At 52.4% G+C, this 22,556-nt stretch overlaps 1 long non-coding RNA gene across 1 annotated transcript; it reads left to right on the top strand.

Annotated features, from left to right (window-relative positions):
* Positions 1 to 11,844: 11,844 nt before the first annotated feature.
* On the top strand, positions 11,845 to 21,056 carry LOC118351403 (uncharacterized). Its single transcript, XR_007403647.1, has 3 exons — positions 11,845 to 15,907; positions 17,237 to 17,315; positions 18,798 to 21,056. It is a non-coding gene; the product is annotated as an uncharacterized LOC118351403 (long non-coding RNA).
* Positions 21,057 to 22,556: the final 1,500 nt, after the last annotated feature.

Raw genomic sequence — 22,556 nt, 5'->3', positions numbered from 1 at the left:
GCAGCCCATTTTGCAGGAGGTCAAGGTGACATGGCAACATTTTGCTGAGAGGCACCGCCCCCTCCTGACACTCAGCAGTGATACACAGAGTGGAAAAAGTTTTAAAAACATGGAGCCACCCTCAAAAGAAGATAAACATCCCTGTTTTCCAGAAACCAAACAGGGCCATCGGGGGTGTGGATGCTGTGGGCCTGGGAGGTGCCTGCCTGGCCTGGCGAGAGGCAGGAGGTACCTTCCTCGGGGTGGCAGGGATGGAAGGGGCCGATTCTCTGGTGGGATCGGAGCCAGGTTCACACTCTGGAACTTGGAGCTGGGGCAGGACTTCTGGATTCATCAGAGAAGGAAAGAGTGTTCCCCTGACTATGGCTGCCTGAGAAATGTACCCAGAACTGTGGTGTGAGCAACCCACCATGCTCATGGGTTCTGGGGCTCAGCAGTTCAGACAGGGCAGGTTTAATTAAGAGGCCAGCCCTTTGCCTCAGGGGGACAAGCAGAGCTGCCGTGGGGTCAGGCTGACGACCCCTGTTTCCAAGATCGTGTCTTCACCTGACTTGCCCTGAGCCCACCCCACTTCCCTCCTTCTTCTCCCCAGCAGCGTCTCCCAATTATCCCCGTGCACTCGAGTCCCACCTCAGGCTTGTACCACGCACCATGGAGCCTTGGAGCTAAAAATGCTCGGTGTCCACCAAGGGATCCCCACTGATGATCTTCTTTGCTATCTTCCCCCAATCACGTCTCCACATGGATATTTAAGGGGCATCTCAAACTCACCGTGTCCAAATCTGAGCGGCCCGATCTGCCCCTCGGTAGCAGGCTGAATGGTGACCCCCAAAAGACATGTCCACGTCCTAATACCCAGAATACCTGTGGATGTGAACTTACTTGAATAAAGGGTCTGCAGAGGTAATTAAGGATCTTGAGATGAGATCGTCCTGGTGGCCGGGGGACCCTAAATCCAATGACAGTTGTCTTTCTAAGAGACACATGGGACAGACACCCAAGAGGAGGAGATGACTGTGTGAGGTCAAGGGGAGAGGCCACAGAGCACCTGGGGTCCCAGAAGGTGGAAAAGGCAGGAAGGCTCCCCCCATCCCTTCCACCCCCTGCCACCAGAGCCTTCAGAAGGAGCGTGCCCACACCTTGATTTTGGACTTTTAGGAACCCACGAGCGAATATGTTTCTGTTGTTTCAGCCACCTGGATCATTTGTCACGGCCGCCCTGGGATACTCGATACGCACCTTCCAGGTCTGCAGCTTCATTTCCCAGGCTCCCAGATTCATGTCGTCATCCCGTACACCTGTCTCCCCTGCATCCCACACCGATCTGCCAGGAGCTCCTCTTTGCTTGGCCCTCAGAACGTCTCGTGAGCCCCCCATCCCAGCGCTGACCCCTCACCCCAAGGGCTGTTGCCCCCGCACACTTCTGCTCCAGATCCACCTTGCCTCCTCTGCTCTCTGACTCTGGGCTGATGCTCTGGAGGGGGACTGGGAGTTGGGCGAGGGACGGGGGTCCTCCTTCCCTGTCCATCCTGGTGTCCCCCCAGCAGTGGCAGCTGCCTCCTGTCCAGGCTTCTTCTGGTACTTCCCAAACTAGCCTCTCGCCCCACCTCGGAGGCCACCCGGTCCCCCGAGTGCTGTGGGGCCCATTCTGTGAGTGCCCGAGTCCTGGATGCCCTCCCTGTGCCCGTCTGTCCTCCGAGGGCTAAAGGTGGTTATTTTCTCTGTGAAATCAGTGTCCTAGATCAGAGCTGCCGTCTGAAGCCCTGTGGCTTCCCTTGTTCCTGAGCAGACGCGGCTGATACACTGGCCTTCCAGCCTCCTGCCTCCGTTCTCAGCCAGGCAGGCAGGGGCGTCGTAGTGCTCGGCTGCCCATCACAGTGAGACGAGCAGGGTCTTGGAGTTTGGGGTGACATTTCGAAGCTTCGCCAAATGGAACACAGAGCTTCATCACAACCGCCCTTACTTGTCTGCCCACGCTGCTTGCCTTGTGCTTTGTCTTGTACCTGCACGTTACTTCCCCGCGGTGAGCCGTGACGTCTGCGTGCGGCAGCGACCAGGGTTCTAACCAGAAGTGCAATGAGTGGACTGTACGGGAGCGGCCAGAGCGAGCGGATGCAGGCCTCGGGAGCCCTGTGGACTGAGCCTTCCATGCAGGGGTTTGCTCGTGGTGTTCAGGGGGCTGGGGCATCCGCCTTGTGGAGTTTCCCAGGAATCAGTTGGCGAGTGTGCGGCCCTGCTCCATCCCTCTGCTGCTAGTGGGGTGCCTCTTGGTGCTTCTGTCCAGGGATGTTTTCTGGAACAGGTATGTGGATCTCTCTCCTCTCTCCCACTTCTCTCCGAGTCCCCTTCCCGGAGCCCCTCTCCTGTGCGAGGCAGAGCTGGACTGCGTTTCTAAGTTTTTTTCCCTCTCCTCTTCCATTTCTACCTCTTGGTCTTTTTGCATGAAATATTCTTTTTACAAAATACCCTTCCATCTTCTCTTCCAGCCATTTTAATTAGATTTTAAACATACATTTTTGCCCCCATTTTTACAGTTGAAGAACTATCTTTTTGTGTTCCTGTTGTGCAGTGCCCTCTCTTTGGTCACTGGCTGCTCGGTCCTCGCGGAGGGAGACGTTGGTGTGTTGTGTGAGGTCTGCTTCTTCCTGCCTCATTTTTATTCCAGATTCCTTCTGTCTGCCTTTGGCAGGAGGGCTGTCCTCAGGTGCCTGGTGGTTGTGTGCTCGAGTGGCTTGAGGGACTGGACTTTGGGTGTGCGCACGGGCTGGTGACCACAGGTCTGCCACGGAGCCAGCCATCCAGCCGTGGACCTGGGGCAGGTCGGAGCCTAGCGTGTCTTTCTCCTGGAACTTGTCAGATCTCAGGTGCTCTGGGGCCTGAGTCCGGGTGCGGCAGGGTCCGCACAGCCGGTTCATGCTTTCACTGAATGCCCCTGTGTTTGTGTGGGATCCCCAGCGCCCCAGTGCGCCCTGGGCCCTGGAGCACAGGAGCCTGTTTTACCTGTTGCACGGGGAGCCCCGTGTGTTTGTAGGCTTCCCCAAGACGCAGAGGGGCTGGAGGATCTGATTGCTGCTGCTTCTTTTTTAAAAATGATTTTAAAATCATTAAACTTTAATTTTTAAAGTTTTTAATAAAATTTGCCATTTTGACCATTTTAGCAGGCATGGAACTCAGTGGCGTTAAGTACATTTGCACCGTTGTGCAGCTATCACTGCCGTCCACGTGCAGAGCTGCTCCGTCTTCCAGATGGAAACTCTGTGGGCAGGAAACACTGATGCTGGTCCCTCTGACCCCTGGCCCCTGGCGGCCCCTATTCTGCTTTCTGCCTCCGTGACTAACTGCTGCTCTATCCATCCACCCTCCTTCTCTTGACACCGCTGTACCCCACCTCACGGGCCCCAGGGGCCCTGCTCCTGAGCCTTCGGGGAGTGTGTGGTATGTGTCTGTTTCACAAACCTCCGTGGATGTGGGAGTTCCATCCTCCATCTGTACCCAGAAGCTCCTCTGTGACAAATTATTCTTTTTTCAGATACTTTGTAAAGTCAACCAGTAGAATCATTTTATTTTTTTTATTTTTATTTTTTTTTAATTTTATGATAGGCACACAGTGAGAGAGAGAGAGGCAGAGACACAGGCAGAGGGAGAAGCAGGCTCCATGCACCGGGAGCCTGACGTGGGATTTGGTCCTGGGTCTCCAGGATCACACCCTGGGCCAAAGGCAGGCGCTAAACTGCTGCGCCACCCAGGGATCCCTTTTTTTTTTTTTTTTTTTTTTTTTAATTTTATGATAGGCACACAGTGAGAGAGAGAGATAGAATCATTTTATAATCACAATGTACAGTCATGAATGTTATCGTTTAATGGCAAAAGTAGGATATAAAACTATATATTCAGTCTCTCCAACTTTCTCAAAACACACATATGGAAGAGGCTAGAGGCCGAATTGTAAACGTCTCTGGCCTTTGGAGTTTGGGGTGATTCTCACTGTCTTGTTTGTACTTCTTTGCTTCCTTAAAGTTTTTGCCAATGGTGAGTACTGGTTTTGTCATCGGAACAGAATGACTCCTGTTGGCTGGTTTTGCGGCCAGTCAGTGGAACGTGTCACAAGCAAGGGCGGGCGTGATTCCCACTGGGTCTGGGGTCCTCACGTGACCACCTTTTCCATCTGGGGCCGAGTGTGGCCCGGCCACTGTGGCTCTGGGTCTCACACGGGTGGGAGGAGGTGAAGGCGGGTGGTGGGCAGGAGGAGACAGGCCCCAATTGTGTTGTATCAGATCGCTCTGGGAAGGCCATGGGGAGCAGGTGCTACAGGTTTGGGGGTGGGTGCCAGAGGTAGGCGGGAATCGCATAGGAAGGCCTGCGGGAGGGCAGCAAGAGTCTGCAGAGTCGCCCAGCTGGGCGGCAGGGCCGACTACAGAATATTCACGGGTTCAGTCATCAGAACTTGCTGGCTGACCCCCCAGGGGTGTGAAGGAGAGGGAGAGAACTTCACGTTTCAGGCCCAGGCGATGGGCCAGTGGCCTAGGAAGGGGACCCCCCTCAGTGTTCTTAATGATAATGTATTTTACTTTACTTTTTTAAAAAAATATTTTATGTATTTATTCGTGAGAGGCACAGAGAGAGAGGCAGAGACACAGGCAGAGGGAGAAGCAGGCTCCCTGTGGGGAGCCCAGTGCGGGACTCGATCCTAGGACCCTGGGATCATGACCTGAGCCCAATGCAGATGCTCAACCACTGAGCACCCAGGTGCCCTTTTCTTTCACTTTTAATTCACACATGCTGCCCGAAGTTCTGCACACCCAGGAACGTGTGCATCTGAGGAATTCTGGATTTTCCAGTCATGTCGGCCGATTCCACCTGCCATCAGTATGTTCCACTAGAACTCTCTGGGCCTCGCCGTGAACAGCACAGGGCTGGGGACAGAGGCAGAGAAGGCTGCAACCCCCAGGTGGGAGTGGAGCTTCTTGAGAGCTCTTTGTCCTCTTTTGGGAGGAGTGGAAGCTGCCCTGGGTCCAGCCCTCCCCAAACCAGCTGGACGGCACCCAGCTCTTCCTCCTGCCCACCCAGGGTCTGCTCATGGTGGGTGTCGGGGCGGGTTTATTGGATGGAAGAATCGATGTCTGTGTTTGTGTGAGGTGCTGGTTATGACAGCTCACCCTGTTCTTGACAGCTCTGTGCAGCTGCCTTCCCTTCCCCGGGCCAGCTCCCAGTCACTGCTCTTGCTAGAGGTAAAATTCACGTAACAGAAAACTCACCGTTGTAAGGAGAGCACTTTAGTGTCCTTCATAATGTTGTAGAACTGTTTTCTCTAGTTCTAGGACATTCTCACCACGCTACAAGGAAGCCCCGTATCCATTCATAGTCATGCCTCTCCCCACCCTCTCTGACCTTACGGATCCGCTCTCTGTATGGATTTGCCTGTTCTGGACCTTCCATGTATATAGACTCATTCACTCTGGCCTTTTGGGTCTGGCTGCTGTCATTTAGCAGAATGTTTCCAAGGTTCCAACCCTCGTGTTTGGATTTCATTCCTCTTTGTGGCTGAATACTGTTCCGTTGTAGGGATAGACCACATTTTATTTATCCATTCATAATTATCCATTCATTTGGTAGACTTTGGATTTTTTCCACATTTTGGCCATTGTGAGTAGTGCTGCCCTGGATGTCTGTGTACAAGATTTTATGTGGACATGTTTTCACTTCTCTTGGTTCTCTACCTAGGAGTGTAAGTGCTGGGTCACATGGTCTGTCTGTGTCCTCCAGACTTCTCTTTTTTTTTTTTTTTTTTTTTAATATTGATTGATTGATTTTAGAGAGGAGGGAGGGGCAGAGGGAGAGGGAGTCAGAGTCTTAAGCAGACACTGCACTGAGCACAGAGCTGCCTAGGGGCTCGAACTCACGGCCCTGAGATCAGGACTTGACCCGACACCAAAAGTCAGATGCCTAACCAATTGTGCCACCCAGATCCTCCTCCTCTGGACTTCTTGAAAAGCACACAAGACTTCCCACCTGCCCTGTCAGCCAGGCTCTTTGTTTTAGTATTTTTTTAAAAAAGATTTATTTATTTATTTATTTATTTATTTATTTATTTATTTATTTATTTATGATAGACACAGAGAGAGAGAGAGAGAGAGAGGCAGAGACACAGGAGGAGGGAGAAGCAGGCTCCATGCTGGGAGCCCAACGTGGGACTTGATCCCGGGACTCCAGGATCACTCCCGGGGAGCCCAGGGATCCCCTGTTTTAGTATATTTTTAAAAGATTTTATTTATTGGGCAGCCCGGTTGGCTCAGCGGTTTAGCGCAGCCTTCAGCCCGGGTGTGATCCTGGAGACCCAAGATCAAGTCCCATGTCAGGCTCCCTGTGTGGTGCCTGCTTCTCCCTCTGCCTGTGTCTCTGCCTCTCTCTCTCTCTCTCTCTCTCTCTCTCTCTTTCTGTGTCTCTCATGAATAAGTAAATAAAATCTTTAAAAAAGATTTATTTATTCATGAGAGATACACACATAGAGGCAGAGACACAGGCAGAGGGACAAGCAGGCTCCCGTGGAGGAGCCTGATGTGGGACTCCATCCCAGGGCCTCGGGATCACAACCTGAGCCAAAGGCAGACACTCTACCACTGAGCCACCTGGGTGCCCCAGCCAGGCTCTTTATAACTCTCATGTCCTTTGTCCGTTACTCTCTGTGAGGGAGGTGTGCCTGTTGGTCTCATTTTTCAGGCAAGGAAACAGAGACACAGGGCAGTGAGAAGACTTGCTGACCTCTACTGGCTGGTCTGGCCTCTCCACCTCTGCCCTGTGGCTCTAAGGCTGCCTCCCTGTGAGCAAGGAGCTTGGCTAGTGCCCGTGGGCCTGGCTTGCTGGGAGGCTGAGGAGGTGCTTATGGAACACTTGCCAACCACTAAGACACCGGAAACAGTCATGGGGGAACGGGGCGCCCATGAGGAACCGTGACTGAGGAGGATGCCACAGGCTCCAATTAAGGCACAGAGGAGGGCTCCCCATGGGGGAGGCCTCTCTGTATGGGCAATACCAGTAGTGCCAACACGATGGGAACCTACCAGATGCTGGGTGCATGTGCCCACGTCCTGCTCAAGGCAAGTTCAGAACAGGCAGCTGAAGCTTAGCCAAGTCAAGGCCCCAGGATGTACAAGTACAAGAGCTGGGTTCAAATCCGTTTATAGCCAAAAGTTAGGATTTTGATCACTGCTTATGCTGCTTCCCCCAGCTTCTAAAATTTCATTTTGTGGCAGAAGCCAAGATTTATTATATTGGTTCTTCTTGAAAAAAATGTGAAGAAATAATGATAAAAACTCCTCATGGTATGCTAACTCAGCACAGCTATTTTAATATTTTACAGATTACCCTCCATATGCTTGCATAATTTTGCATACTTGCATCAAACTGTTCAGACCCTTGTGTGTTCTGCTATTTCTCACGGAATGAGTCACAAACATTTCCCATATTTTTTGTATTTGTCACAACTGTCATTTTATTTTATTTTATTTTTTTTTAATTTTTATTTATTTATGATAGTTACAGAGAGAGAGAGAGAGGCAGAGACACAGGCAGAGGGAGAAGCAGGCTCCATGCACCGGGAGCCCGATGTGGGATTCGATCCCGGGTCTCCAGGATCACGCCCTGGGCCAAAGGCAGGCGCCAAACCGCTGCGCCACCAGGGATCCCCACAACTGTCATTTTAAATAGCCTCACAGTGTTGCATCGTGGGGCTCTCCATAATTGAGTAAACCATTGCCCTAATGTTTGTTATTTAGACCAGAAATCGGCTAATAGAACCTGCAGGCCAAATCTGGCCCACCACGTTTTTTGTAAGGTGTACAAGCTCAGAATGGACTTTACTTTTTACTTTTTATTTATTTATTTATTATTTATTTATTATTTATTTATTATTATTTATTTATTTATTATTTATTTATTATTTATTTATTATTATTTATTTATTTATTTATTTTAAAGATTTTATTTATTTATTCATGAGACAGAGAGAGAGAGAGAGAGAGAGAGAGAGAGGCAGAAACACAGGCAGAGGAGAAGCAGGCTCCCTGCGGGGAGCCCGATGTGGGACTCTATCCCTGGATCTCCAGGATCATGTCCTGGGCTGAAGGCGGCGCTAAACTGCTGAGCCACGTGGGCTGCCCTGGACTTTACTTTTTTAAATGGTTGGGAAAAAAAAAATCAAAAGAAGATAGACGATAATGGTATAAAATGCAAATTTCAGAGTCAGTGAAGTTTGATTGCAACACAACCACGTCCATTTGTTTACTGTTATCTGGCTGCTTTTGGCTGAAACAGCAGTCAAGTAGCTGTGTGGACACAGTGTTGTCCTCAAAGGCTAAAATGTTTTTTGTCACTCCTTGACAGAATGAAGTTTGTTTGCTCCTTCCTGATTAAGATTATTTACTATTTTTTTCGTTCTTTATTTCTTCAAAAGATTTTGTTACACAGCAGGTGCATGACAAACTCTAACTCTGGGGTACATTGGGGCATAGAGTGAACAAAGCATGTAGGGTTCCTGAGCTCGTGGTTACTGATATGTTCTGGAAATGATGTTGGATGGGGTGGGGACAGGGACAGTGAAATCTGATCGTCTCAGAGAGCGGCCAGGGGAAGGTCACAGGGTCTAAGAAGGCCTCTCCAAGGAGGTGACACCCAGGAGGTGACATTAGAACCAAGATCTGAATGATAAGAAGGGGCGCCCATGCAAAGACTATGGAGAAGGAGGTTCTGGGTCAGAAGAGTGCAAGGTTAGCTGACCCGATTGGGGAAATCATTCCATGATATGTGTAAATCAAACCATCATGCTGTATGCCTTCAGCTTATGTAGTGATGTATGTCAATTATTTCTCAGTCAAACAGTGGGGAAAAAAGAAGAGGTGCCAACCAATGCTCTGAGACAGGAACAAGACGGATACTTGAGAAGTGGGTAAGAGGTTGCTATGAGTGGGCCAGAGAATGATTGGAGGGTCTAAGTGGGGTGGGATCTCAGGAACCATGGGAGGGAGCATAGATTTTACTTAGAGCCACCCTGTATGAGGGTTCTTGGCAGGCCCCCCAGGCTTGTAGAAAACAGACTGCAGGGGTGGAGAGAGCTCAGGCTTGATGGAGAGAATTGGGTGGATGCATGATATTTTGGGGGCTGGAACTTAACTGGATTGCTGAAAGTATGTGGGAGATGAAGGGGTGAAGAGAGAGTTAAGATACCTCCTTGATTTTTGGCTTGGGCAGCTGGAGGGATGGGGTTATAATTCCTGAGATAGAGAAGATTGGGAGAGGAATGGAGTTTTGAAATGAGCCAGGATCTGCACAGGACTGCCAGGACCTGCTGATGATGTGCTAAGTTTGTGGAGCTTATTAGACACCCAAGGAGAGATTTTTAAGAAACCAGGTTGAAAAAAAAAAAAAGAAACCAGGTTGATATGAAGGTCTGAAGCTCAGTAGGGAAGTGTGTGGGATACAAGGTGGGGGGGCGTGTCACTGGCTCTATCATGCATTTAAGGCCATGGGACTGGATGGACTCATGCAGGAGGACAAATCAGGATAGGGAAATAAATATGATAAATTGATTACATTTCCTTTCTCAGACAACTCTTTGTTTTTACTAGTTATTAATTGCCCTGTTTTTCTCATTTGCTTAATTTTCTATGTACTTTCATGAATTCATCCTCAAACTCTCTCACAAAACTAAAAACCCCTCTTTCTTGGTTATTGATATTAGTGGCTTTCTGAGAAAGAGCGAAGGGAAGGTAGTTTTTAAATTTTTTGTTTGAGAACTTTATTTAGTCTCAGACTGCTATGGATGGTGTGGATCCTAGGTTGAAGATTGTTTTCACCCTGATGTTGGAAGGCACTATCTTCTGCTGCTTTGGTTCTTCCTTCAGCACCCTGCATGGTTTGTTTCCTCTGAGTTCCTTTCTCCATTTTGCTTTAGCACCTTGTCTTTCACGTTTAAACTTTCCCTGGAGGTCTTTGACTCTATTTTTATTTAAGAGTGCAGTACTAACTGCTGATGGAAAACTCTGTGGGTGGTGGGTAGGGTGAGTTGATTACTGGTTTCACTATCAGTTTATAGAGAAGGGACCATTGGTTTCTCTGGGAAAACCCTATACACTATCTGTAGATCCTATCTCTTGGGCAGGCCATTTTCCATGGTATGGTAGATAAAATAATGGTACCCCAAAGATGTTTGTGTCCCCATCTCCAAGGCCCGTGTATATGTGACCTCAATGGTGAAAGGGACTTTGAAGATATAATTAAGTTAAGGATCTTGAGATTATTCTGGATTGTCTGGGTGGGCTTAATAAATCCTTAAAAGGGATTGCAAGAGAGAGAGAGGGTGATGTGATGGAGCAGCGAGAGTGATTTGAAGGTAGTAGCTGGCTGTCTTTGAAGATGGAGGAGGAGCCACAGCCAGGATGTGCAGATGGCCTCTGGAGCCTGAAAAAGGCAAGGAAACAGATTCTGTTCTACAGCTCCCAGAAAGAACTCAGCCCTGCTGATCCATTTTAGACTTCAGACCTCCCAAACTGTAAGAGAATGAATTTGCGTTGTTTGAAGCCACTAAGTTTGCAGTCATTTGTTATTGCAGCCACAGGAATCCAACCCACTCAGTAAAGAACCTTCCTACCTTCTGCCCAGGGAGCTGGGGGGTCTCTCTGCTCTGACCAGTGTATGCTTTCACTTTTTCTCCTTTTCCAAATGGCACCTCATTCCTCAACCCAAGGTTGGTTTGTTTTACGTTGGGGAATACTAAGCATTTGTCATTTGTCTGGTGTTTACCAGTGTGGTGAATTTGTGCTGGGCTCTGAGTTTGCTAAGGAGTGTGAAATATGGAGGCTCACTTTTCCACTTTGGTGCCCACCCTCTAGAGGCGGAATAGGATTTGGTTTGAGCTCAGAGACTCTGGAGCCGAATACCTGGGTTCAAAGTCCACTTTTGTTGCCTCTGGGTTTTGTGACAAGCCAGTCAGTCCTTTCCCACCTCAGTTGCCTCAGCTGTAAGAGGAGGGAGATGATTGAAACACCCCAACACCTGGCCCCTAGTGAGGGCGGCCTGCCTATAAGTCTTGACTGGTTTTTAATCACATTATTATGATCACATATTACATATTTTCACATGTTGTTATACGCCTGGCATTATGCTGTCTTTCACCGGCTTTATCTCATTTAATCTTCGTGGTAACTCTATTGGTTGATTTAGTGAATTCTTTCCCTAGGAGGAGTTCTCTGGAATGGGAAGTCCTAGGTTAGTGTTGTGGCTGGGAAGGGGGAGGGGGTGGTTGTGCTCTTAATGCAGGGTTGTGGGGGCCTTTAATTAGCACACAGGTCAGATAAGGGCAGGCTGGTCTCAGATCACCAGGGATCCAAGGCCCAAGGGCCAGGGATTCCAGGGTGGGGATGTGACTACTGGAGACAGTTTGCCTGAGCGGGGCTTAACAGAAGGCTTTTGAGCGAGCTTCAAGGGGCCCCTGCTACTTTCCCTTTCTACTCCATGCAGGCCTGTTCTTCTTCACCCAGACAAGATGCTCCAGCCCTTGCTGGTGGAATCCTTTTTAGGAGGTGGATGATGGGGCGGGGCACAGCTGAAGCTTGGGTGGGGCATTCTTGGGGAGTTACTTGGGAAGCTTGCTTGGCAAAAGCTGGGCTGGGAGGGGGCCCAGAGTAGGCGGGGCTGGAGCTTGTATGTTAGTGGGGGCAGATGGAGCCTGGGGCATGGCTGAAATGGAGGGGCCTGCTGGGGTGGGTGCTGGGTTTGGGGCGGGGCTTGGGGGGGTGGGTCAGGGCTGTGCCCTACTGACAGGGTCAGGCTTGCTCAGAGTCCTGATTTGTGTTTCTCTCCCAGTGACCAAGTTTTGTTTGTGCTGGACAAACAGCCTGGAGGAGAGGCAGCCTTGAGTCACTCAGAGAACTGAACACTCTGCAGGGTGGTCACTGTGCCAGGACACTCTGTGTGCCTCTTCTGTGGGATCAGAGATGCTTATCCATACCCATTGCAGGGTCTTGGGGCTCTTGTAAGAGGCCCTTTCTTTCCTTCTTCCCACTCCTTCATCACTTGCTTGAGAAGGGAGAGGAGTTTGAGGTGGGAAGAAGGCTTGATGAGATGACAGGCCATTTCTCTTTTTCTCTCTGTGTTTCTGTCTTCCTCATGCTCCTGGCTCTGCCCCAGTCACACTGTAGTGAGCCAGGTCTGGAAAAGGCAAATGTTCCCTTTGGCACAAAAGAGGTGAGAGGAACCTCTGCGGGGAGGGGACCTTGGCAGCAGAGCGGCCTAGAGGGGAGGTTGTGTGCTATCATCATAGTTGTTCCTGTCATCTTGGCCTCCACTGGTTGTATTGACCTTTCCTGGTCATCCTGGTGCCCCTGGCCATCCTGACTGCTCCCTATTTACTCTCCCTGAGTGAGAAGGCCCTGGGCTCTCCAAGTTTGAAGCGGAATTCCTCAGTGAAAGATGGAGTACAGCCCTGACACAGAAAATGAAACATAGGTGATGCAAGAGCCAAATAAGTCATGGCCTTGTTTGAGAGAAGAGCTCAGCCTCTGGGAGCCTGCAAGTCGCTCTGGGCTGACATCTTTTAACTAACCATAGGTGGCTGTGGGACCGGAGGGAGAGGGACTGGGATAGCTTGCTTAGACAGGGCTGGGCTGTATGTTTAACCCACCATGGGCCTCTTGCTGGAAGGACTCAGGTTTCCACCTTTGGGATAGTGCTTCTCAGTGCCTGGTGATGACGGATGGATGCAGAACCTGTGTGTCCTTTCCACATAGAAGACTGGTAGAGGAGGGAGGTGATTGTCCCCCTTATACAGATAAGAAGACAGCTCAGAGAGGGTGCAAGATGGGCCCAATAGCACCCAGGACAGTGGTAATGGAGCCAGGGTTGAAGCCAGAGCCAGTCCCTTCCCTCCATCACTGTAACAACTTAGTGAGGGCTGAGCCTTCCCACCTGCCCACCTGTACAACTCTTTAGGACTGACTCCTGAGTGGGATGGGGGATTCAGGACACAGGCCTACTCACTGTAGTGGTGGGTTTCATTTTCAAAGGTGCAACTCAACCCAATTCTCAATTGTTTACAAGTGATAGATCCAACAGATAAGAATACTGAAATATCATCCAGCTCCTCAGGATGATATAACACTCCTAAATTTGTATGCTCCTAATAACATAGTCTCAAAATAGATAAAGCAAAGTAGCAGCTCATGCATGGACTTATTTTTTTTATTCTGGAAGTCAAAACAAAATGTTTTTTTTTTCCGATGCAAACACACGAGGGTTTATTTACAAGTTCGAGCTTGGGTCCAAGTATACCCGACACAGTGGAGCAGGGACTTGGACCCAAAATGTTTTTTTAAAGATTTTATTTATCCATTCATGGAGAAACACAGAGAGAGAGAGAGAGAGAGGCAGAAACACAGGCAGAAGGAGAAGCAGGCTCCTCCCAGGGAGCCCGGCATGGGACTCGATCCTGGATCTCAGGATCATGACCTGAGCTGAAGGCAGACACTCAACCGCTGAGCCACCCAGGTGCCCCATCATTCTGGAAGTCAAAACAAAATTTTTTGGACAGATTTTAGTCTTTGCCATCAGCCTTCAGTGAGGCTGAAAAGTGTCAGACCCTCCTCTTGGGGAGTTTGTCCTATAGAGGGAAGAAAAATATCACAGAGACATGAAATAGCTGGAGACTAGTGGCTGGTACCAGTTGTGCAGGGTGTGGGTTGTGTACTGAAGACATACTCACACTCACAGATGCACACAAACAGGTAGACACACTCATTACTCTCTCTTATTGACACAGTCACACGTGTGCCCACATGAACAATGCTCCCAGTCAGATGTGGGAGAGGACTCTTATGAGGTATTTCATTTGAGGGGGGCCCTCTTGGAGGTGACTGTGGACTTGAGCCACCTGGGTTACCACTCTGCCTCACTGCTGTGGCTCTCTCCCCTTCTCTTGTCTGGACCCCCAAGGAATGCCTGTGAGTGGGAATTCCACAAACATGTCCTGGGCCCCTCTCTGCCAGGCACCGTCCTACGCCTGGAGCACAGCAGTAATCAAAATGGACATGGCCCCTGCCTTCTTGGTGAATGTGTGAACATGCAATCTATCAGTCAGGGGAACACACCAGGGAAATGAAGCAGGGCAGGAGGGTTGAGAGGTGTATGTGTGTGTGTATTGCATTGTTTTATGTCAGGTGATCAGGAGAGGCCTCTGTGAAGAGGTGATATTTGAACAGTGACCTGTGCAAAGTAAGGGAGAGAGCTCTGTGCACAGCTAGGGAAGGGCATTCCGGGCAGAGGGCACAGCAACTGCAAAGGCCCTGAGGTGGATACTCAGTGGCCTGGAGTAAGTGGGTGAAGGTGGGGCAGGGACACCCTGCAGACTTCTGGCATGACTGCCAGGAATCTGTGCAGAAGGAGGTGGGAAAGGGCCCTCAGGAGAGTGTGAAGGGAGTCAGGATGCACGTGCATCCTGCAAGCAGGCAGTGTTACTCTCACTGGGCAGGCACGTGTTATATGCCTGCTACATGTGTGGTCTGTGGAGGGTTGGATTGCATCTCCTGGGGGGGCACTGACCCAGCAGGGTGGCAGTCACTTGGGGGGCTATGCCCACTCCAGCTCCCTAGTCTGGTATGTGGGCCTCTGTGTGAACAGGGTTGGTGCAGAGACTCATGGTCCTGAGGTGTCATGTGGCCCTGAAAGCGCCCTCCCCGCCAGTACCCTGGAACCCTGGCCAGGTGTCCTAGAAATGCTGCTCTGATCAGGTCTGTCTCCCTGGCTGCCTTCTGCCACCTGCCCGCCCTGCACCACTTAGCTGGTGACTCTCTGCCCCCACCCCCTCTCTTGCCCGCTGCCCACAGCCCCACACAGGCCTCTGCCGGCACCGTCTGTGCTGTTCACATGGCTGGGCACAGGCTGCCCACTCCAGCTCATCACCATGCTGGCATTCAGCAGCTGCACGTGGGTAAGGCACCGAGTCCCTGAGTACTGAACATCTCCTTACCAGTTGATAACTTGCTCCCGCCTTGCCCCCACTAGTTCACCCCCCACCATTTCCCTGGTTGCTCGTCTTCTTGCCCAGGAACTGCAGGACCTGTCTTTCAATGATTCAGCATCTGAAGGGTTGGCACCTGACAGCCGAAGTTCCAACACCTGCCCAAGGCTGTAGAATGTCTGTCTAATGGCTGAACACCCACACCTGACTGGTGCCAAGAGTTTTTATATGACCGTGCCTGGGTAGCTTGTCCCCCCTCTTCTGCGTCCCGCCCTCACTCTCGGGACTTGGCTCACACTAGCTCTTTGCCAGTTAAGTGGCCACTGGATGCTCAGAGTCCGGAAAGGGCAGTAGCCGAGCAGGGAGCTGTGGGGAAGAGCTGGGAAGGGTTGGTGACAATGGGCGGCCCCGGGGCAGAGGCGTCAGGAGGCCCTGCTCTCAGACTCGGACCTGGTTCCCGCAGGTGGAGGATGTCTTCCTCCCCTCCAGCATAGGCTCCTCCCGCAGCACCTGGTGGAGCACAGCCCCCAGGGGCACATGCAGGCTTGGGCTGCCCTGACTGCCCATCATGAGGCAGATGATGGGCTTGGCACCGCTGCTCACAGCCAAGGAGAGGCACGCCAATTGGTGAACAGAGCCTTTGTCTCCCCGGGCTGATGGAGGAACCAGTAGATGCTGAGGGGCAGGGTGCAGACGAACACCAGGATGGCCAGGATGACCATGTATAGTTGCATGGGCTGCCACTGTCAGGAGCTTCTTTGAGGCTGGATGAAGAAGACCACTCAGGACAGGACCACGAAAGTCATGAAGCTGCCCAGTGTGAAGATGTGGAAGACGGTGTCCACCGTGGAGCCCTGCCACAGGTGGGGGCTTCTGAGCCAGCAGAAGTACAGGGCCAGCATGGTGAGTGGGGGGGACTGCAGCCAGAGCCTGGCCCACATCGGGGCCAACAGGTGTGGGAACGGGTGCCCATGCTTGGTACCAGGTTGGGACAAGGACCGAGAGGCTGGGCTGATTGCGGATGGCCACCAGTAGGCTCAGGTTTGTGACACATGCTGGTATCTGACATGCTTCACTGCCAGGCAGCCCAGATGGTTCCGAGGGGGGTCCGAGGAACAAACGTGTGTGGGCTGGTTTACGACCTGCCAAAGCAGGGCATCCCTCCTGGGAGTTTGCACCTTCTCGCCTCAGGCAATGACAAACAGCATTCTGTGCTCTTAGTGGCTCCTACACTGAAGATCCTTCTGGAATGTTGCTGGATTTCTGACCACTGCCCTCCTGATCCTAGGCTGGGAGGTAGGGTGTCCTCCTTGTGAGGGAGCCCACACCCCAAAAGAAGCCCCCACTCAGTAACAGACTCCCCTCTGCCTTCTGTCTCGATGGAGCCCCATGCTCAGGACATGGGCGTGGAGTCATGCAGCCGGTGCAGCAGAGCTACCAGCTGCTCGGCCACTGAGTCAGGACGCCATCCATCGGCTGAGGCTCACTGATAAAGTCAGGCATCCAGGCAGTCATGTATCCATGCTCAGAGGCTGCTGGCATCTTGCAGTGAGGCATGGAGAATGGCCCTTGGGCAGCCAGGGTGGCGGGGAGCCTGGCCCTGCTGGCTATCCCCCAGGCGGTGGGAGCAGGCCGGGGAGCAGGGTGCTGGGTGCTTAGAGGGAATGAGTGTTCATTCTGTTGGGTTGGGGGGATGATGGGGTAGTGCCTACAAAAAGAAGTCTTCAAATTAGGAGTGAAATGATCCTGGGATTTGCTTTAGAACATTCTAGAAGAAAGGAAAAGGAGCATGTGGGAGAGATGAGATGAGAACAGCAGAGTGGTGACAGCTGTGGCACCAGACAGGATAAGAAGGCTCGGCACACTCCTCTCTCTGCTAGTGTGTGTGGTTTTTAACGTCTGTCATAAAAATGTGACAGAGAGAGGGACAGAGCGGTGGAGTTCCAGAGGGCGGCCGGGGTGGGCAAGGTGTCCCCATCGCCTTGTGGGTCTGTGCAGGGAAGCCGGTAGAAATGCCTGTTCTCTCCTTTCAGTTTTCAGGGGGATCGGTGGGGGACCCCGTGGTCGGGCTTTCATCTCGGATTTACAAATTTCCCCGGCTCATGTGTTTCATTTGGCACTTGAATTGGTCAATGGGACCCCCTCAGACATTCCTGTCGCTCTCATGTGTGGCATAAACTTTATGTGCTGAATTAAGGGAACTTTTTTTTTTTATATATATATACAAAATAGCCCCATCCTGCGAATCAAAAGCCTTGGTCTTTAAAAAATCACCTTTGCTGGAGAGCCGACTTCAAAACTCATCGAAGAAGTGAGTGCTGTTTTTGTGTTTTGGGCCCCTCCCTCAGGGACAGGGCTCCAAGCCAGGGTGCCCAGGGGAGCTCAGGGGGACATTTCCGGCCATCAGCTGGCACGGTGGCCTGACTGTCATCTTCCTGGGCCTGGGGGTGCCCTGTGACAGTGACAAGCCCTTGGAGGGCCCTGGCCCTGGTGGTCACAGATGAGAATGGGCCCTGCAGAGCCCCAGAATGACAGGCCCCGTGGGCCAGTGAACCTGGAAGGCCGGTGAGCACAATGAGGGTGGGCTTCCTGGTGCCCTCACGAACCACTGTGTCACCTGGCACTAAACATCGTTGCTTCCAGAGGGTGGGAGCGCAGGGTGGTGGGGACAAAGGCACCACAGGGCCAGGCCTCCTGGGTTTGCACCCTGGCCCTGCTCCTTAACCTCGTGTCCCTGCAGGAAGTCATACAACCCCTCCCACCTCAGTTCCCTCATCTGTGACTCAGGGCAGTAAGAGTCCCGAATTGGGGGCTGACAGAAGGATTGGGTTTGTTAGCCAGGCTCGAGTGTGGTGCCCGGCACACGGTATCAGGTGTTACTGTCACTGGATCTGTGGGGCAGACTACGTAAAGAGGATTACGTGGAGAACAGAGCCAAAGGCCCCGTGGCAGGTGGTGGGAGGGCAGGGGGAGACAGGACCCCTGGAGCTGCCGCCCCGAGTCCCCGGCGCCTGTCACGCTGTCCAATTGGACTTCACTCACAAACACAAATTCAGAGACGATATTGTTTCAAGAAGGCAGCTGCAGGCATGAGACCCCATGCCCAGGCCTGGCTGAGTGCAGGCCCGGATCCACCAGCCTGGTCGCATGCCTGTGATCCCCTCCCCCAGCCGGCGTCCAGGGCCCTGGGGGGCCCCCCTGCATCTCGGCTGCTGCTGTGATGTCACTGAGTTTCAGGCTGCGGCCCCTCAAGGCTCCATGCCCTCTGATCCTCAGGGAGATGAGTCACTAGGGGATGGGGGAGGACTGGGGGAGGAAGTTAGGGAAGGAATTTCCTTGGAAGAAGTGGCTCCTGCTGGTGCATTCCTGCCCCTTTGGGGCCAATGGGGGTGGGCAGGGAGGGGCAGGCTTTAGTGCTAAGCTGGTGAGGGGCTGGGGAGAACCGTTGGAAGAGCTTTGGAGTGTGATCCCAGAGGAGGCCTTAGTGTGACTCAAGCCAGGGGACCCATAGGGTGAGGAAAAGGCGGCCTGAGGCTTTGGCAGTGAGCCAGGGGTGGCATGTGTCTCCGTGGCCCAGATGTAGACCTCTGGGGGGCATCTCTTTCTCCTCTTCCCACTTCTGGGGGCTCCAGGCATGCCTTGGTTTGTGGCCGCATCTCGGCAGCCTCTGCCCCTCCTCCCTGCGTCTCTCTCCTTAGGTCTCTCATAAGGACACCTGTCTGGACTCAGGACAGTCTCATCTGAGATCCTTCACTTGACTCCATTGGCAAAGATCCTTGTTCTGTGTTCGCAGGGACCAGGGCTTAGGACTTGGACAGGCCTTTTGGGGGCACCATCCGATCCAGGTATCCCACCGCACTGAGCATCACCCCTGATAAAGGAGGGGCTGCTTTACCCTCTGATCCGTGAGATGCGCCAGTGAGCTACACTGAGGCCGGATCCCGCTGCCCTAGCCGACGGAGTCACAGTCCAGGCCTGGACCAGCCGGGCCAGGAGCACAGCCCTCACCCTGCACTTGTCACAGGGATGGTCCCGTATTTAAACGGGAAATGCCTCGTGTGGCAGCCGTGGCCCCCCCGAGAGCACCGTCAGTGGTGCAGAGCCTCACACACGGGCTCACGGAGGGGGTTCAGTGGCAGAGTTAAGAGGGACACAGATTGTAGGTCACCTGCTGGGAGACCCCCCCCTCCTGGCCCTGAGGCTGGCTGTGAAGGAATGTTCTGGGCCTCCCACCCATGCTGGGCCGGGAAGCTGGCTTCACGCCTCCCCACCCGCTTTCCAATGTAAACAGCCGCCTTGGGAGAGCCTGTGGGCTGGAAGGAGTTTGATCTCCTTGTCTGTTGTTTGCACTAGTGAAGCAGCAGAGGCGACAAGAACAAAAATGGCCTGAAATCAGCTTTTTTTTTTTCATTAATCAGTTTTTCCCACCTACTTTTTTTCCCCACTGAAGTAGATGAAGAAAAAGATTCACTCTCCATTTGCCTTCTTCCTTTGAACAAAGAGAAGCTTATCTCAAGCTGTGTCCTTGAGATAGAAATATTAGCCTGAGGACGGGCCACGCATGACAGTGGTCCACAATCTGCTTGGGTCCCTCCTGCATGCAGGCGGTGTAGGCTGGTGGGTCCACAGGGGTGCTGTGAGTGTTGTCCCCGTGGGCAGAAGGGAAGGGGACACTAGGGAGGGGCACCCGGGGATGAGCGAGTGGCTGAGTGCTGAGTTGAAGCTAGGCCTGCGGTGTGTTCTGAACCCTCGTGTGCCCCTGCCTCCTGCTCCGTGTCCTCTCCCTGTGCTGGCCGCAGTGTCCTGCCCTGGGGCGACAGTGCCCAGCCGCCCACGACCTGGAAGCTGGGGCCTCAGCTGCTGCCCATTGCTGCTCCCTGTGCAGGGCTGGCCTGGGGAGTGGTCTCCTGATGCTCCTGGAAGTCCTCTCCCTGGGATCAGGGTCCTTGTCCTCCCAGAAGCAGGAATTGGGGTGCAAGGTACAAATGTGCGTGTAGTTGGGAGGCCCAGGGAGGCAGGTCTGCCCCGAGCAGCAGCCCCATCAGCTCCGGTCAGTGGACAGTCCTTGGGGTGGGGTGCCGTAGGCACGATCATGGCCCCCAACAATGTCCAGGCCTGTTAGGGGCTGAATCCTGTCCCCCACAAAGAATATATGATGGAGTCCTAATGCTCAGAACCTCCGAATGTGACCCTATTTGGAAATAAAGTCTTTGCAGATGTGACCAAGTGAAGATGAGATCATGACGGGGGTCCCTGATAAGTGTGGCCGGTGTCCTTATACAAACGAGAGATTTGGACTCACACTCGCAGCAAAGGAAGACGACGGGCTGCGTCTACAAGCCGAGGAACATGGGAGCTTGTACGCAGACCCTGGAAGCTGGGGGGGGGGGGGGGTCTGGGACGGCTCCCTTCTTGGTGCCGCGTGGGGAGCGTGGTCCTGCCGACACCCGCACTTCAGACTTCTGGCCTCCAGAACCGTGAGGCAGTACGTTTCAGCTTTTTAAGCCACAGTTTATTGTACTTTGTTATGCAGCCCTAGGAAGCTGACGTGGTGTCCTATGTCTCAGGACCCATGAACATCTTCCCTTACATGACAGAAGGGACTTTGCGGGGGTGAATAAATGAAGACCCATGGGAGGGGCGATGGTCCGGGTGGACCCTGACTGTAATCACAGGGATCCTTAGGAGAGGGAAGCAGGAGGGTCAGAGTCCGGGAGATGTGGGGACAGAGCAGAGGTTGGAGTGACGCAGGGCCACCAGCCAGGGAATGCAGGCACCTCTAGAAGCTGGAAAAGACAAGGCAGTGGATTCTCCTCTAGAGCCTCCCAAGGAACACAGCCTTTGGTGTCAGCCCTGAAGACCCATTTCTCACTTCTAAGAACCGTAAAATAATAGATTTGCATAGTTTTAAGCCACTGAATGTGTGGTCCTGTGTTACAGTAGCCACAGGAAACTAATAGTGTTCAAAATCCTGATATCACTGGCCCTGTCAATGATCGAGAACCTTGAAGGCTGTGGGTATGAATTCTCCTGATCTGGTCTGCAGCTGGAGAAGGGGTGGGAGCAGGGAGGGTGGGAAGCATGCCGACACCAGGAGGCGGTAAAGGCGGGGTGGCCAGCATCGAGGGGGACACAGTTGGAGAAGGAAGAGCTGGAACTTTAGGTAGTGCTCCAGGTAACCCCAGTCACTGTAGGGAAATCTGTTTCTTTTTCCTGCTCAGAACCAATTCCCTCTTCCTCTGAGAAGACCACCTGGCTTTCCCCTTATCTCTGTGTTTCAGGTGGGTTCGTGATTTCGCATTTGCCCCAGACAAGCCATAGTGTAGTCCACCTCCTAACCAAGTCACTGTTTCAGAAATGGGCATGTGGTGCAAATCAGTCCAGTCCAATCTTCCGTCTGGGGCACGGGGACAGGGTTTGGTTTTCTGCAGACTAGGAGGCTGGAGGTACTGGTGGCATTTTATCCTCGCAGGCATGAAGCCGGCCTGAAAAGGAGTTGACAAAGGAAGTCAAAGATGAGAGATGAGAACAGATTCCAGACCACCGCAAGATCCCGCTATGCCGGAAGTGAGACCTTGCCCTGCACGTCTTCATTGGGTGCTACTTAACCTCTGGAAAGCAGTGTGCCTCATCTCATGGACACGGTTTCTGTCACTTGCAAATGACAGAGTCCCAGCCACACCTGCCCCCTGAATATATGCGGTGGGTGCTACATGTGGCAAACCCAGCGTATGGGCTGAGCAGGCTCTGCGTCACCCCACTGCCCGGCCAGACATTGCAATCCTTGCTGCGAGGTGGCCTGTCATTGTGCAAACTCTGTTCTGTGTAAACTCTGAATATTATGCTCACATGATGTTTAACTGAGTTTGCTCAAGCCGCCATAACTAATGCTATAGGTGGGGCTCACATAACAGGACTCACGGTCCCCCCGTCCTGGAGGCTGGAAGCCTGAGGTCCAGGCGTGGGCAGGCAGGTCCTCCTGGGGCCTCTCTGCGTGTATGTGGACAGCCGTGCTCTCCCTAGGGCTTCACAGGGTCGTCCCTCTATGTGTGTCTGTGTTCTGATCCCCTCTCCTTACAAGGACCCCAGTCACATGGGATCAGGGCCTCCCTGGTGACCTCGTGTTATCTTGATCACCTCTTTGAAGGCCCTAGCTCAAAATACAGCCCCTTTACGAAGTACTGGGGTTAGGACTTCAACATAGGAATTTGGGGGACACAATGCAGCCCATATCAGAGCCTTGGAAAAATGGGTAGGAAAGGTCAGAATTTCAGAGGCTTCTGGGCATTCCCAGTAATGTCCTCTAAGACTCAAACCTGAATCCCAGAAGCTGAACTCTCTAAAAGTAGTAGGAATAATAAAGCCGTGTGGAGAGAGAGGTCCTTTTGCCTCTTTGGGGTCAGCAGTTCAAAGGGGCTGAGAGTCAGGTGACCTGAGCCTGCAGGGGGCAGTGAACCCCTGCTTCAAGTCCCCGCAGGGGCAGGGGTCCTACCATCCGATCTGGGGAGGCCCCCCCAGTGCACAATTCCTGCCTGAGGAGCTGGACGTTATC

Source organism: Canis lupus, chromosome 18 (assembly GCF_003254725.2).
Source record: "Canis lupus dingo isolate Sandy chromosome 18, ASM325472v2, whole genome shotgun sequence".
NCBI lineage: Eukaryota > Metazoa > Chordata > Mammalia > Carnivora > Canidae > Canis > Canis lupus.
The sequence above is the reverse complement of the archived record's forward strand: the minus strand, read 5'-3'. Positions and strand labels throughout refer to the sequence as shown.